We start from the raw sequence: 16571 nt of genomic DNA, 5'->3' as shown, positions 1-16571 counted from the left end.
AAAGGACTTACAGCAGATCACTGATGGTGTAGAAGCCCAAAGGCAAAAAGCTCTTCTGATCCTGCTCATCCCGGGGGAGGCATCCCCCAAACCACAGGGCAGCAGCCCAGCCACTCCCCTTTGGAAACCTCCTCCCTGCCTGGCCTCAAAGCTAGCACAAGCTCCTCAAAACCCGATGGGATGATAAGCACCTCTTCTGAAAGGGAGCAATTATCACAAAATACTGATTATGCAAATACCTTGGTTACCAAAATGATGTTCCCTGAATTCTGAGTAGGAAAGAAAAGAGCTGTGGAGAAAATTTGTTTAGCCAAGAGCTGCATCATATCTATTTATAGTGCTGAGAGGTGGAGAGGGACCTCCCCGGGCAAAGGGGCTTTAGGAGGCCACCACAGCCTGGTGACCATCACATCAGGGACAGAGATGGTGCATGGCATTTCCTTTTCCACCCAGAACAATTCAAGACACTCATTCTCCTTGCAAGAACAAGGAAACTGAGGCACAGCAGCAGAAGGCACTTGGCCAACGAGACCCAGAGTGCAGAGAAAAGGCCGAGGTGCTGCCAGGAACAGAGCAGGGTATCCCACTGCTGCCCAGTGCCCCACACTTGCTGCACTGGGGTGGGACAGGCCAGACTTCCCAGAGGTGGAGCAGAAGTGTGGAGAGAGGCAACAACGGAGAATAGCACTGGGGGAAAAATACCAATACCTCTGTAGAACATCCAGAATGGGTTGGGACAGCAGCAACCACAAGGTTGGTAAGGGTAAGGCTCAAGGGGAACCTGTGGGTCTCAATTCACCAGGCAGGGACTGTCCTGCTGCAGCACATCCTCCCTGGGATGGGACAAGGGCTTTCCCCAGGCCCGGAACCAGTGGCTCGAGAGCAGCAGGGCTCAGTGTGCCAGCCTGCACAGCCCTGGCTGTGCTCTGCTGCCCTGGGCTTCTCCCAGCACTATCCACTGCCACCATGGGTCTGGTTTGCAGCCCCAAGGCCTTGAGTGGACTGCACAGCTGGTGCCAGAGCCCCAGGGGTGAGGGTGGCTGCCCCTCTGCTGAGAGCAGTGCCACAGGCGTGGTGCCATCCTTGTCAGGGGACCCTGACAGCCATTTCAGCTCTGCACGAGGCATTTGGGAGGATCAAGCACTGACTTGCTGGGATGGAGGGTAACACACATGAGACAAGGGCCATCAGGTAGCACAGCAGGGGTGGCACCATTTCACACCTGGCCACCACCTTGTCCTCAGTGCAAGGTGGGACTAAAAGTGACAGCAGGTATGACACTGCTCTGCCTCAACCATACAGCTTCCCTGTGTGGGAACAGATGCTTCCCACTGTGGTGCTGGAGCCACTGAGCCCTGACATGGGTCTGAGCTGCCAGCACAGCACCTTGCCCCAGCACCTCACCTGCCTGGCAGCAGCCGCTCTCCGTGTCTCGCTGTCACACACGGAGGAAGGACAGCTCATGAGGCAGTAAGTGCCAGCAGAGCCAGCCATGAGTCGCTGTTTCCTACGCTGGTGGAGCACAGAAGCCAGAAGTCAGCATGAATGCTCCTTGCACTGATGCCAGGCAGATTTGTGACAGCACAGGCGCTGCTGTGCTGGTCCCAGTCCCCTCCCACAGCCCGTGCCAGGAGCAGTCCCAGAGCGAGTGTCTCCGTGGGCACACCCTGCCCCTGCTCACCCACCAGTGCCAGGTGACACCAGCACCTTTCCAGTATTCCAGGGCAGCTGGGGACCCATATTCTGCCCTGCTGGAGCAGCAGAGGGGATGCTGGACTGAGCAGACAGACAGACAGCCCATCTGCTCCCGACGGCCTGGCTGTCCCTGCACATGGGATCCTGTGCTGCAAGGCTGCCCCAGTCCTGCAGGATGACCCTGTCCTCCCTCCTCTTGTCACAGCCCCTCTTTGGGCACCTTCCAGCTCAGCCTGTTTGCAAACAGCCCCATGCAGCTCTGGCACACAGCGGGAGTGCCACACATAACCTGGGTATCCCTTGGTGGCTCCCCTGGCTGCTGCCCTGGTGTACGTGGCCACCCTGGGGGCTCTGGCAGCAGGTAGGAGCTCAGGCCACACCAGAACACAGAGGAGCTGCCAAGTCACCCATTTTCCATTTCCAGGGTGAAATGCCTGCCTGAGGACCAGGACTTTGCCCATTTGGACCATGACAGCCATTGCCTCTTAAAATCTATCTCTGGATTTGAGTGTCCCAATGACACATCTAGCAGTTTATTCCCATGCACAGGGAGAGATGAATCTTGCCCTCAGTATCCCCAAGCCCCTGCAGGCTGCCCAGGCAGGTCTTCTCTTCCACAGAAAGCTCTTTGTGGCCTCTGCACTCCTGCAGGGTCAGTAATTGCTCACAAGGATGCATCTGTTGGATTTGGTTTCCATCAGCAAAAAACCCAGTCCCTCCTTATCTCTCTTGCCATCCTGAGCTTAGGCTACCTCAGAAGGGTCAGAAAGTTAAATTCACAAAGGTAAGAAAAGCCAGATGCCTCCTGCTTGCAGACAACAGCACAGGCACCTCACAGCTCCCCTGCGACACCAGGAATCCCACCTGCTAGCAGCACAGCTCCTGACTTCTCACTTAGCTCTAACTCTCTTACTCCTTCCCAAAATCAAGCATCCTGTGCTGTGCTGGGGGCAAGGGGCTTGCTGGAGGTGCCAGTTCACCCAGCAGGACTGACCTCAGTTTCTACCCACTTCCCATGGAACAAGCCTGGCCTCCACTGCTACACCTGGCTGGGGACCAGTGCCTGGTCTCTCCTCCCTCCCGTCCAGCCTCCCACAGGCTGCTCCAGCACCTTCCTGCTCCCCAGAATTCCAGCCCTGCTGCTGTGCCAACCCTGCATCAGCCCGAGGAGCTGCCAAGCCCTGAACGTGGAGCCCTGACACAGGCAGGGCGGGTGGCAGATCCACCCTCAGCAGGGCTGGTGCTGTTAGAGCAGGCACAGCTCCTGCCCACTGCCACTGCATGGCTTCACACCACACACTGCTTATGGAGGCTGTGCAGGTCTGCCGGGGGGCACTGCAGCTCCAGCCTCCAATGTGGACAAAGTGGACTTGTTCCCAGCTCTCTGTCACACCCAGACACACTCCCTCTGCCAAAGGAAGGGCTTAGCTTTGGGCACCAGAGCTCAAATCCTGGGAAGCACATCTCTCCTCCCTTGGGCTCAGGTTTCAGAGAGTTTAGAAACCCTGGCAGGAGCACTGCTGGCCTCTCCCACCAGCATGAATTAGTACAGAGAAGTGTCCCAGCACTCCTTTCCATGCTTTTGCTGATGGGGATGAAGGCAGAGATCCTGCTTGCCTCCTCCATGACCAGAGTTTTCTTCACCTGAACCCCTCAGCTGCCCACACACCACTCATCTCCCCAGGCCAACAAGTTCCAGCCTGGATTTTCACTACCCTGAGGACAAACAGCTCAGGCATCCAGGCAGTAAGATCCTCCTCTGTTGTGTTGGAACATTTCCAGGCTCCATCATGGTCCTCTGCAGATGTTTAGGGATTTTTGCTGCCAGTCCACTTAGGGACACTCAGTACTCATACGACAAGAAGCCACTAGATCCTTCCCAGATGACCCTGACCTGAGTATAGTGCTTGGTATCTCTGTTTGCCCCTGGGATGGAAGACACTTGCACGGGGCTGGAGAGTAACCAGCCATGGTAGAAACCAGACACCACTCCAAGCCTTCCCCTGAGAGACATGGCTGCAACCCCGGCAGCTGGTAGGAGGGATGTGACAGCCAAGGCAGGTGTGACACTGATGGGAGCTCCTGGTCCATGTCCCACCGGCACCACATCACCCACCCAGGGCTCTGTGCAGCAGCAGCAGGAGCATTTCCAGCTTGTACTTGTCAAGGAATGGAGGGAACAACCTCCAAAGTGCTCCATGTTAGGGACAGGTTTGTGCAAGTGCCTGTGGACACTGCCTCCCCACCGCTCTCTCCAGCTGAAGGCAGCACTGGCTGGTAACTCCCAGCTCTGACCAGGCCATGTGGGAATGCCCCCATTACAGCCCAGCGGGTGCAAGCAACAGCAGAGATGCAGAGAAGGGGATGGATGCTCAAAGGTGGCTGCTGACCATAGTGGAAGTGAGCACAAGATTCAAGAGAGCGTTGAAATATTGGAAATAAAGAAAGGCGGACCAAGGAAATATGACCTGAAAGAAGCAATTAAGTCTCCAGAGAGAAAATGCATGGCAAGGCATGGATGGAGGCTGGATATCTGCACAGGGAGCCAGACCCACCTGATCCATGCAGAGCCTCTCTCCCACCTGTCCCCAGGTGAGCAGAGCACTCGCTGCAGGCTGTGACACAGCTGAGTAATGCTCAGAGAAGGTGCCCAAGCTGGATGGAGGCCCCAGACACAAGCTCTTTGGGGCAGGGACCACACCTTTTTCCTCCTCTCCATCTGCCCCAGTGCCCAGCTGAAGAGCTGGCAGGACAGCAATGCCCTGCCAGCCATGGCAGCAGCAGGGGAACCAGAGCTGTGGCTGTGCCAGCCTCTCATGCCAGCCCTTGTGGCACGACTGAAGGCAGGAGGGTGTTGGTGACACCACAGCAGCTGCCCTTCCCACATCTCCTTCAGCGCTGTTCCTTTCCATAACTCCAATTAATATCACAAACCTCTATCAGGAGTCTTTTCAGACTCCGAGTTGCTTGGAAACTGTTTGCTGCAGCGACCGACAGCTGCTGCCAGGAGGGCTCAACGCCAGCCCACTCCCCAGGGCTGCCACCACAGAACCTGGCAGAACAGCCATGCTCCATTCCCTGGCACGTGCCAGGAGCCAGAGGATTCAGGGATGGGCTGGGAGCAGCTTTGACACGCGCCAGGCATGAGAGAGCCTGGAAAGGCTCGAGGCTGTGAGGCTTGGTTTAGGACTTGGAGATCCCACAGCTAAGGCTTCAAAACGTTCCCAGCCCGAGGGCAAGGGAGAGTTTCCAGAAAAAACATTCATGGAAAAACGTGCTCAGCCTCACAAGATTTATTTGGCAAAATCTGGATATTGAATTCAATCACAAAGAAGTCAGAGAGAGGGCTTTGCTTTATGGACAAAGCATTGGTGTGGGCTTAGTGGTGAAGTCACTGAGACCTCCATAATACTCTATGAATAATCAGGTATCTCTTCCAATTTATAGCGTACCATAAAGTGCTGCTACAGTTTTGGAGACAGTATTTTTTTTTTATACTATAGCAATGACAAAAAGCATATTTTTCCGCAGGAATGGCAGTGTAAGTATATTTATCCACCGGCCAGAATTCTATGGTATACTTTCCTCTCTAATGGCTGCACAAACATGCATACATCCCAGATTTATACCCAGATTTTCCATACTTTGCTTTGAAATTTGCATAATATGCGAAAATTTCTATATAAAATGGGGAAGAGCACGGAACCGCTGCTGCCAAACCAGCCGCTGGAATTCAGCACTTCTCCGTCTCGCACGGCTCGTGTTTCCCCACAGTGACAGTGCCCTGGGGATTCTCCAGCTGCCTTGGGGATCCCACCTTTTAGCTCAGCACTCCCAGGGAGAAGGAAAGCTGAAGGGGAGCTGGATGAGGACCCCAGTGCAGGAATTCCCAAGGGAAGAAACGTGAGGAGAGCAAGTTCTGCCAGTGCTGGTGAAAGGCATTTCCAACACCAGCCCACCTGACAGCTTCCTCCATCGCCCCAGTGAAGCACTGCCTTTTCTTCTTGAAAAAATGTTGTGGAATTAGGAGTCTGATTGATATGAATATGTAACAACGCTGCTTTATTAATAGCAGCTGCATTATCAGTTTGCTCCCTGCTATTGGCAGGAGATCTGGGACAATATGTGGTTTGAACACTAAAGAGAAATGCAATCCGCAAAGGCAGTGGCCGCGAGATAATTTTGTTTCTTTTCCAGTGGAGCTGGCCAGGGTGACACGGATGCATCGCATCGCTCTTCCTGCCCGGCCACGGGAGCAGGCTCTGGGACAGCTCCACAGTGTGCACGGTCCTGAACACACCCACAGCCATCTGCAAAAGGATTTATGTTCTGTGCCCCCAGCACAGGCAGGAGACACCCCTCCAAGCCAGGGACCACCACAGTCAGCTTTAACCTCTGCAAATTGAGGTCATTTGATGCAGAGCATCATGCAAATCTCCCTGGCATGGGTAATAAACTCCCTTTGCAGTTTGCTTTCCTTACTCCCCCCATCACCACCCTGGAGGCATTAATGAAAACAAGATTACAAAGGAGATTGGATTGGACATATATCTGGTGTGCTATTTTAGCTGTAAATTATGCCAGCTTCATAAAACCCCAACTGTTCTTCCCCGAGATCCCTGCATAGATTGGCTGGCTAAGATCAGGCAACCGGCGCTTGCTGCGGGCAGCCACTGTCTACAAAATTGCTGAGAGGGTCCAAACAGGAGCAAGATCTTATCGTGCTACATATCCACACATTTTTATACACATGGAAACATAGGCATGACAGCCAAGAACTTCCTGTGCCCACTGATCAGCTAAAGTGACACACCCAGGTCTTACAAGCCCCTACCCACCAGGCGTTGGCGAGCTGACCCTACAGATCATCTGTGCTGTTCCAGCTGCCTGGGACAACGCTGCTGACACCTCCCTCAGCCTTAGCTAATCCCAGGAGAGAGCAGAGCAGCGGGCAGCACGGTCCAAGGCAAGGCTGGGACACGGGGCCAGCTCTGGCACAGTGAGTGTGAGTTCGCACGCGTGGCGAGGCGAGCAAGGCTGGCTGCTGTGGCTCCCAGCCCCGAGCAAGGCTGGGCAATAGGGCTCTGCAGCACCAGGGCCAAACTGCCCCAGCCCAAACTTCGCTACAGCAAAGCCAGCAGGAGGTTCTGCAATTCTTCTCACGAGCATCACTTACCTTGGCTGTGCTCCACGACCCTGGAGGACAGAGCAGCCAGGGCTCCAGTGCCCTGAGCTGCTCCAGGGAGAGCAGTGGTGCTGCACAGAGGGAAGGACACAGCTCTGATCACACCCAGCTCCTGTCCCTGGCCCTCTCCTGTCTGTCCCTACATGAGGGGCTGGCTCCATGCTATGAAGGCACGTGCAGTGCAGGCACCTTGGCAAATGGGGCCTTGAGCAGCGAGCCATGCACGACCCGGCTGCTGCAAGCACTCTGCCACCTCTGAGGGACAAGGGCCACTCTGAGCCCCGAGGAACAAAGCCAGTGAAACCTCACAGCCCATGGGAACCCTCCTCCACCCACTGCCCGTTACCTGAGGGAGACAGCTTGAGAGCAGCAGCACTTTGCCTTTCATGGCAGCCAGCTGCCTTCCCTGCCACACTGCCACGGCTCCACCTGCTCAGAGCTCAGCCAGGTGCCACCACACTCCCCACACGCGTCGGCTCACAGCCTGCACCGCCAGCCCAGAGCTGGACACAAGGCAATGCCCTCCCTGGCAGGATGGGTCCAGCCTGTCTCATCCATCCTCCTCTCCAATCGGTCCCTCTGGGTGATGCTACAGCAGACTGAATTTTGCACATCTATCCCAAGTCTCCCCTGTGAAGGATCTCTGCGGGGTCAGTGACCTTTGAGGAGACCACACAGTTTGTGGGCAGACACCTGCACATGCTCTCCAAAGGCAGAGTCCAGAAGTCCAGAAGTCTCCCTGCAGAGGCAAAGCAAGCTGGCAGAGGTCCTGCATCACAATGTCAGGTGTCAGGAAGAAAGGGACACATGTTCAAGGGTGGTCAAGGCTGCACAATAATGCTGGTCAGATGTGAAAGGCCCATAAGCAAAGACCTTGGGGTGCCTTGCCTTGCTCTCAATGGAGAGCTGCATCTTCTTCACATGGGCTGACACGTGTGTCCCTACCTGCAACAAACCATCTCTGCACGTCCCTCTGTGCCACTCAGCACCAGGAGCTGCCACAGGACTCGCCTGCATGTGCATGTGTCTATTGATACAAAACCAGGCTTCCTGGCCAATCAATAATGCTATTTAAGAGATAAGTCTTGCTATTGACTTGCTGTTGAGCCCAGCTCTTGCTTAATTTGAAAGAGAGGGAGAATGACGAGGGAGCTCAGAAGTGTTCCCAACGTCACCAGGCATCTGTGTGCACACTCAGGCTGTGCAGGCAGGGATGGAGGGGTCAGGGATGGAGGTGTGGCAAGGCATGGCAGTGTTTTTTCCACAGGGGAGGATCTGTGCACTCCTAAGGAGAAAAGGCCCATCCGTGAATGCATGTGAGCACTCACAGTACCGAGCAAAAATTAAATCATGCTGCTCCCTCAGTGCAGGTGTGGCTCCACCAGATTTGAGGCTCCTCTACCACCCCACACCCAGCCGTGGTGTTCTGATCATCTCTTCAAGTGGCATGAACAGGTTCTTGACTGCTAGATCCTCAAGCTGGCTTCTGGCCATTATGTCTGTCCTGGCTGTAGAAGTCTCTGCCTGCCCCCTGCCCTCTCCTGGCTCCCCATTTTCAGGAAAGACAACTCCCACCATAACAGGTGGATGAGGAGCAGAGCACGAGCAGAGGATGGGCAGAGCTCCCTCAGCCTCACAGAAGGCTGTGAAGCAGCTATCCCTCTCTTCCTGTGGAGGACAGCCAGCCAGAAGGATTCATATCCAGCCAGATCAGAGATTTCCAGCCCTCCAAGAAGCAGGGAGCTGAACACACCCCCAGAAGGAGCCACAGAAGAAGAAAGACTCTGTTTTAGGTGGATCAAGTGGAAAAAGATGTGTCCTTCAGCAAGCCAGAGGCAGCTGTCAGCTCACAGTGCCCAAGGCCACCGCTTAGATCAGCTGTATGACTTGGTGGTGCCATTTTACCTTCCACGCTCCTAAGTGCTTCTCCCTGGCTGATGTGGATCCATGCCTCTGTCCCCTGCTTTCAAAGCTGGAGCAGCCCAACAGCATGGCTGCTGTGGATGGGGAGGAGCACACCCCAACAAGCCCTGCTCTGTCAGGGAGCAAAAGGTCCCATCACATCAGCTCTTCCCCTCCTCCCATGGCAGCCCCTGAGGCATCGCCCAGGGATGTCTGGCAGAGGAAGGTGGCATCAAAAAGCATCTAAACCCTGGGGGATTTGGGCTGTTTTCTGCCCCACGGTAGGAGAAATGGGAGCAGCCTTGCTCACTCATTCTGTAGAAGACCCTCAGATGATCTGAGCCTCACTCCAGACAGGCTAGAGACTCCTCAAGGCAGCACCCAACTTGACTTTTATCTAAACACTTTTTTCACAAGAAAACCACAGAGCCTGAGTGCTGGAACTGCCCTGGCAAAGGGCACGGGACTCATGGGTGTGAATCAGGAGAGAGGCTTGCTACTGATTCCAGTAGGAGGGAGGAAGGACCAGTGCTAAGGCAAAGCTGAGGACTTGAGGCTTTGTCCTTCAGTGTCAGGGTGCAGCCACCAAGCAAACGATAAAAGCATCTTCCTGCTGTCCTGGTGCTGGCATTGGAGGTAAAATCCTGGCTCTGCAGATCCAGGGGCAAGTCCCAGAGCTCTGCTCAGCCCCAGTACTGCAGGTCAGCTCCCAGGAGCTCAGGTGGTGAACATGAAGGTGCCTGGTGCAAACAGCATCTTCTCACTGCTTCCCACTCAGGGACCTTTGCTGTTCTAGACAGGCTTTATGCTTTTCAGTTCCAGCTCAAAGCTCAGGCTGCCTTGGTCTGAGGTAGAAATGAGCTCCAAGGCTCGCTACAACCTCACTGTTGTTAACTGCAAGCATGTGGCTGCCCTCTGCCTTAGGAAGATTGAGGCCAACAGGTCCCTGTCCACCCCAACACGTTGTGGCACCTCTTCCCTTGCCCAGCCTTGTCTCCAGCACCACACCCCTTGGTCAGCAGAGAGGGACCAGGCCTGAGCCACTTCGGGTGCATCCCCACTGTGCTCCCCATACCTGTCACTGTGCAAGAGGATGTGGGTTTGCATCTGCTCCAGGGGTCCATCCTTAACAAGTGATCCCAATTCTCTTGAGCTGATAAAACTTCCTGGGCAGCCGAGTGAGCTGCCGGCAGCAGCACTGGCCCTTGGGGACAGCACTGGGGACATCACACCAGGACAAGCCACATCGGCTGGGGCTGCTGCAGGCACAGTGCTTGGTGGCAGCAGTGCTGAAGCCCTGGGAAGGGGCAGACACTCTCCAGCTGTGGGATACTGCTGGCTCAGTGCTACCCATGGTGGAGCACCCAACCAGCAGAACCCTGTGCCCCCCTCACGGGCTGGTCCTGCAGCAATGCTGAAGTTGTGGCTTCCAAGCAGAGCTGCAGCACGGTGGCTGTTGCCATGCCAATCAAGTGGGCAGCTGGCACGTTGAACTGTCAATCCAGGAGAGCAGCCACGCTACCAAGCCATGCCAGGGTGTCCCAGGGGGCTGATTTCCCCCACAGGCTCCTGCAGCAGCAGCACCGAGCCCGAGGAGCTCAGCTGCTCCCAGCACCAAGCACTCCTCCATGCCGGCAGCCCCATGGCACCCGGAGCCAGTCCCCCACCTCTCCAGAGCCCTGCACTGCCACAGCCAGCTCCAGCCAGAAGCTGCTGACACCCACAAGCAAGGCTGGGCCCCACTGTCCTGGTGGCTGCGAGGTGACAGCCACAGTGGAAGGGGACAGCAGCGTGGCAGCAAATGCAAGTGGAAGTTCAGCATCACGGGGGTCCTCAGCCAGCAGTCAGAGAGCAGGGGGCTGCAGGCTCAGCCACAGGCTGCTGCTCCAAGGCACGGGGACACGGCACTGCCCGGGCAGGAAATGACCACAGGGGATGTCGGGGCCAAAACCCCCAACTCCTTATGAAAGAAACGGGATGCTGTGTTGTTTGCTGCTCAGGTGCAGCAGGAACTCCTCACTGCAGGACAACATGGATGCCAGCAGCTCATGGATGGGTATGGAGGGCTGCTAAACCCGGGGAGCACCCTGCCAGGGTCTGTGCCCAGAACAGAGGCAGTGCCAGCCCTCCCCTGCATTCAGCTCCTGCCTCCTCCCAAAGATGAGCCACAGGCTCAGCTTCCCTTGGGCTTGACCCAGAACCTCTCTGCCCTCGAGGCAGTCTCATGCCAGCAGAGGTTCTCACACGCAAGAACACACATCCCAGCCCACCCTGGCGCAAACCAGCTTTTATCTTCTCAACCTTTCCCTTGTGGACGTGGGGAAACTGAGGCACCAGAAGGCTGAAGGTGGCACACAGTGCTCTGGTTGCCATCAGAGAGGAGAAAGGTGAGAGTCTTTTCAAGCTGCACTTCCTCAAAAGCAAGCCACGTCTCTCTACCAGTTCTGCTGCCGACAAGGAGCAAAACTCATCCCATCCAAATTGCTCTAAAATAGGAAAATGAGGAAAAACAACCAAACCCAAACAAGCCTCAAGCCAGAAGCCAAGTGCGTTTGTCTCTGCTCTTTCAGCTCAATCAGCCACACTTCATGATGGCAACTGCCGTGGTACCAGACTAATAGCAGGAGCACTGTCACCCAGGAGCACGCCAAGGTGACCTGAGGGGGAAGTGGTGGAGATCCCTGCCCCGAGCCCCGCTTTCTCTGCTCAGCATTCCCTCCCCAGGGCCCCGCCGTGGGGCAAAGCCATCTCGGGTCCGTGCGGTGCCCAGCTGCACCGATCCGATCCAGATCACGGCAGCCCCTCCAGCCAGATTCCTCCTCCCGCGCATCACGGCGCGTACCTTCCGCGGCTGCACCGTGCGAGCGCCGCCGAGGCAGCGGCAGGGCCAGGGGCGGGCAGGGGGTACCTGGGCACCACCCCGGCACCGCCACAAGGCCACGGGCACATCGCCAGCTGACCCTGCGGGCCGAGCCCCCAGCGGAGGACGAGACAGAGCTCGGCTCCAGCTCCTCCTCGCCGGCGATGGCTTCTGGGCACCCCGCGCCCGGGGAGCCGGGCATCCCTTGTGGTGCGGAGCACCGGGACGCGCGGAGGCGCCGGGGAGGGGGCGGCAGCTGCCGCCTCTCGCGTCCCCTCGGTGCCGCCGGAGCATCCCGGGGCAGCCGGCGAACTCCCCGCGCGGCGCTCAGGACCGACGGCTGTCACCGGGCGCCGCTCGCCCCGGCGAGGGCTCACCTGGGCTCCGGCGCCGCCGCTCCGTCCGGAGGCGCCGCGGGTGAGGCGGGCAGGCAGGGCTCCCGCAGCCCCCCGCCGCCGCCGCCCCCATGGCCCGCCGCCTCAGCGCTCGGACGGGGCCCGCCGCCGCCGCTGCCGCCGCCCCGCGGCGCCCGGCCCCGCCATGCCGGCCCGGCCCGGCGCGGCGCTGCTCCGTGCCCGCGGCGAGCGCGGTGCGCGGCTCTGCGGGGCGAGGGCGGCGGCGGCTCGGCGGGGCGGGGCGGCGCGGGGCGGGCGGGGCGGGCGGACCCCCGGCCGGGCGCTGCGGAGCCCCCCCCGCCCCGCCGGAGCGGCGGGATCGCCCCCGCGCACGGACGGGCTCTCGCCGTGCGGGGCGGAGGGCCGGCGGTCACCGCGGGAGCCCCTGCCCGCCGCCGCGCCCCGGCCGCAGCCGCAGCCTCTCTCCGCCGTCTCCCGCCCGGTGTCCGCCGGAGCCGGGCGGGGGGCAGGCACCGCAAAGCCCCGCACCTCCCGCGCCCCTTCCCGCAGCCGGGCGCCTTCCCCAGCCTGCCCGGCCGCCCGTCTGCCGCGGCAGCGGCTCCTTCCCCGGGCAGCCGCCGGTCTGGGGCCGCCGCCGGGCTGCCCTGCGAGCCCCTCTGCCTGTGGCGCTTCTCTTTGGATGCCGCTTGCCGTGTTGTGATCGGATCGCTAGACATCGTGAAACCCTTCTGCAGTGCTTCATTAGCTTTGTTGTTAATTACCTTTAGACATTATATATGATGTGCAAAGATTGTCCCCTTACTCCTCATCCCCTTTTCCAAAGGCATGGGATAGTCTGCCTGCCCGTCCATAGGTAACTCCATGGTAACCACCCTCCCAGTCTTGGCGGGGAAAAAATCAACAAAACCTCTTAAGGAAACTACATTATCAATGCGTGAAAGGAGGCTTGTGTGCATGTCTTACGAATAGATTGAGAAGCAAGGGCTGGGAGGTAGGTTACCATGGAATTGAGGAATTCAAGTGCACTATTAGCTGGCTAACGTACTCGAGAAAGAATAATAGATTTGCAAGCCACAAATTCCTCCTTTGAAAATATGACTGGCTTCCATCATATGACTTTTTACATCTTCCCATTCTATTCTTTATCAGAGCTTCAAGCAACTCATTTGCTCTGTACAGGAGTTGGACTTGGGTATAGTTTCCTGGCTCTAAGCTTCGACAGGAATTGCAGTCACAATTGCTGCCTCCTATCTCCATGATCTCAGAGCTCATGCCAGGAGCAGGGGACTCAACCCCATTGGTAGCTCAGTATCTCCACGCTGCTCCTTCTCCGGAGCCTGTAGGGAAATCCTGCCCGGTCCTGGCAATCCCTTGCTCTCCATCTCATCAGCATTTTCCAAAAGCATTTTCTGACATTTCAGTTCAGGAAATATTCTTTATATTTATCTGCTACTGGGAAGGGCAGAGTATGAGAATTTTCCAACATTGTCCATGGCAGATCTTGATGTAAAGGGATTCATTTTCGTTTTATGTGGTGCCCTAATGTCAGAACTCTTTGCAGCCACAGAAACACAAGAATCCAGCACAGCACTGTCTGCCTTTCTTCTAATGACCTGGCACAGTCTTCATTGTATGTTCTTATGCTTTTAGCATGTCACACCTTAAAACTTGTCTCACCCCAAATTTACATCCTCTCCTGTTTTCCCTGTTTGATACAGCATGCTCCTTTTAAGGTTGTCTATTGACATCTCTTTGACTTGTTTACATATCTATTTTAAAGCTGTTTGCATTTTTTGGCCCTTTACAGATACAACTATGAACTTTAAAAGAATGCTTCCAGAATGAAAATTGAGAAGTTATAGCAAAGCTCAAATGCTTTTCTAGATTTCAATATCAGGATTTTTTCCCACAAAATAAAATGCCTCTCTCTCTGCATGCCTGTACATGAAGACAGCCCCCACAAAACATAACCTGTTCTTTGCAGAGTTTGAGGATTTGTTTGTTTGCATCCAACTGCTTATATACACCTGTCAGATTTTCTTTCTTAATGTTGGATGCTGGTATAAAGTCTGCTTAAAGGCAGGAGGCAAGTGTCTCTGAGCAGCAATATCATCTGCGAGAGTTTTACTCTTTCAGCTGCATTTTTGGCAAAGTTTCCTTATTTCTTCATAGCTTATTTGCCAGACAAATGTTCTGCAGTTGGTGTTGGGAAGCAGTGGGAAACTGTAACATGAACAACTTGCTCCCTATCCTGTACACTTCCTGTGAGGGAAACACAAATTTACTTCTCTTCCCTGGGCACCTGAATCGTTCCTTTGTGGTTATATGTTGCCCTCTTCAAATGTTTTAAGACTCCCTGCCTGCTGCAGTTAATTCAGAGACAGTCCTCCAGAATCTCCTGCTCTCACAATGCCATCAGCACACGCCTCCCTCCCATGGGTGCTGTGGGCTGGCCCTGCCTTTTGCTGCGTGTCCCCAGCTCCGTGCTGCAGGATGGGACAAGGACAGCTGGCTTTGCACTGCAGCACTTGCCACTCTTCCACGCTGCTGCTCCGTGCTGGATCAGCCCCTTGGGAATCAGCTGCTTCGGTGCATTCCTCCTGGGGACTCTTGCTGTCCTGTCATGGCAAGGTGAGAGTTTCACTGCAGCACTGGGAGGACCTCAGGTGAGAGTCTGCTGGGGCTTTTGATAGTCAGAAAGAGCAGCAGAATGGAGGTGGGACTTCCAAAGCACACACAGAGCTCAGGGAAAGCAAGAAACAAACTTCCATGGGGCTCTTGTTCTCTGAAGAAATGAGCGGTCATGGCCACCCCAGTGCTGGAGGCTCAGGTAGAGGGAGATGACACCAGCGTGTGGCAGAGCTATCATGGAGCCAATCTGCACAGCCACTGATCAAGCCAGGGATGCTGTGAGAACACCCGCCCTGGTACAGCCCTCACTGGCCCAGGAGCAGCACCCAGGGGCAGCGTATGGAGAAGGTGAGGAGCATGGGTGTCCCACTAGTGTAAGGTGAACAGATGAGAAAGGGATCTGTGCATACCTATTTGCTTTCTTCCACAGGAAAAGCTGAGCAGACCCCTCCCACTCTGTCCCCTTTCCAAGTCAGAGGGAGTAGGAGAAATCACGACTACCTGATGCCTGCTTGGCAGCTGTCGTGAAGGAGGCTGGCAGCTGCCAAGGCAGATCCCTGCCACCTGCTTAGAGCTGCACTGTCACCGCAGGGCAGGACTCCTGCACACACCTCAGACCCAGCCCGACCTGCCCAAGGCTGAAGAGTCCTCAGACTCCAAACCATATGAGAAGCTTCTTCCCCTGGGTAGAAATGAGCTGCAAGACCTCCCAGTTGGATTTGGGGACCAACATTCAACCCCAACAGTGTCGGGAGCTGCAGCAGGGAGGAAACTCCCGTCTATTCCCAGCTCAGTGTGAAAGCCAGCGTGTTGTTGGGTGGCAGTCCAGAGTTCCTCCTGCTGGGTGTTGAGGGAAGGCTGTTGTGGAGTAAACATCCCATTAAGTCAAGAAAAAGCTGGCAAAGCCCAGTGGGGTGGGAGGCAAACAGCTCTATCGATGTGGAGAATGAGCAGTTTTTAAAATCAACAGGCTCACCAGCTGGGAGGAGAGCAGCAGCACGAGGGAGCAGAGCTGGGAGCAATGGGAAAATGTTGCCTTTTCCAAAGGGTTCATTGCCAGCGTGCAGGACAGGCTGCAATTATTTCAGTGGGCATCACAGAATATCCTGAGCTGGAAGGGACCCATGAGGATTATGGAAATCCCCCTTGACAGGTACCAAGGTAAGCCATTCCCCTGTGATTTGTCTCATACTTCAGACAAGATTTTTCCCCCACTATGGAGGGCAAGAAAAAGTGTTTCTGTCTTCCACTCAGTTACCAATTTTCATGAAACCTGTTGGATACCATCTTTAGGAATCTCAGATTTAAAGAGATACTGGGTTTCACCCCAAAGCTGAGCGCAGGCCAGGAGGGAAAACATGCACAGGCACCCAGGGAAGTCATGCTGAGAGTGTGAGCCCCCAGATCTAGGAACGCCTGGGGCAGAATAGCTGCACACCTGGGGCTCCGAGCCCAGCCCCTGCAGGGATGCAGCACCCAGGGAACAGCCACCCTGGAAGTGCTGGGGGTGCTGACCCACCCGGAGCTGCCAGCAGGATGAGGCTGGGCGCAGGAGAGGCGATGGGCTCTGGTTGTCTGTTCTGGCTGCAGGAGCACAGAGGTGCCAGGGCTGGCTGGGGGGACAGGAGCTCTCCAGACAGGGGATAGATGTGTCCATCTGCACAGAGCTGCTGGAGCTGCCAGTCATCTCACCCAGCCCCTTCCAAAAGCCAGCAGCAATGGGGAGTGGCGCTGGGAAGCCAAATGCCTTTGCTAATTGGACCTGTTATCATATTTGCTTGTTTAGATTGGTTTATTGTTTTTTTTGGTGGTTTCCCTTTCAGGCTGTGATGGGAACCTGGGGTTGGAATCACAAAATGGTTTGGGTTGGAAGCGCCTTTTAAACTTGTCATGCTCCAACCTGTGCCAGGGCTTCACCACTCTCACAGCAAAGAGTTTTTTC

At 56.0% G+C, this 16571-nt stretch overlaps 1 protein-coding gene across 12 annotated transcripts in view; it reads right to left on the bottom strand.

Moving 5' to 3' along the window:
* Positions 1-12871, bottom strand: part of FRMPD3 (FERM and PDZ domain containing 3) — a 63981-nt gene extending 51110 nt beyond the window's left edge. For 8 of the 12 annotated variants that reach the window (XM_085570493.1, XM_085570489.1, XM_085570492.1 and 5 more), the window contains exon 1: positions 12020-12151. The gene's annotated coding sequence lies outside the window, so the exon portion shown is untranslated. Of the gene's footprint in view, positions 1-12019; positions 12152-12759 lie in introns of those variants that run through there. The other 4 variants (XM_085570490.1, XM_085570498.1, XM_085570502.1 and 1 more) reach the window with 3 other exon arrangements.
* Between the last annotated feature and the right edge of the window lie 3700 nt (positions 12872-16571).

The sequence above is a fragment of the Lonchura striata genome, chromosome 4A (genome assembly GCF_050655825.1).
Source record: "Lonchura striata isolate lonStrDom1 chromosome 4A, ASM5065582v1, whole genome shotgun sequence".
NCBI classification, from domain to species: Eukaryota; Metazoa; Chordata; class Aves; order Passeriformes; family Estrildidae; genus Lonchura; species Lonchura striata.
This window is presented reverse-complemented; position numbering and strand designations above follow the sequence as displayed.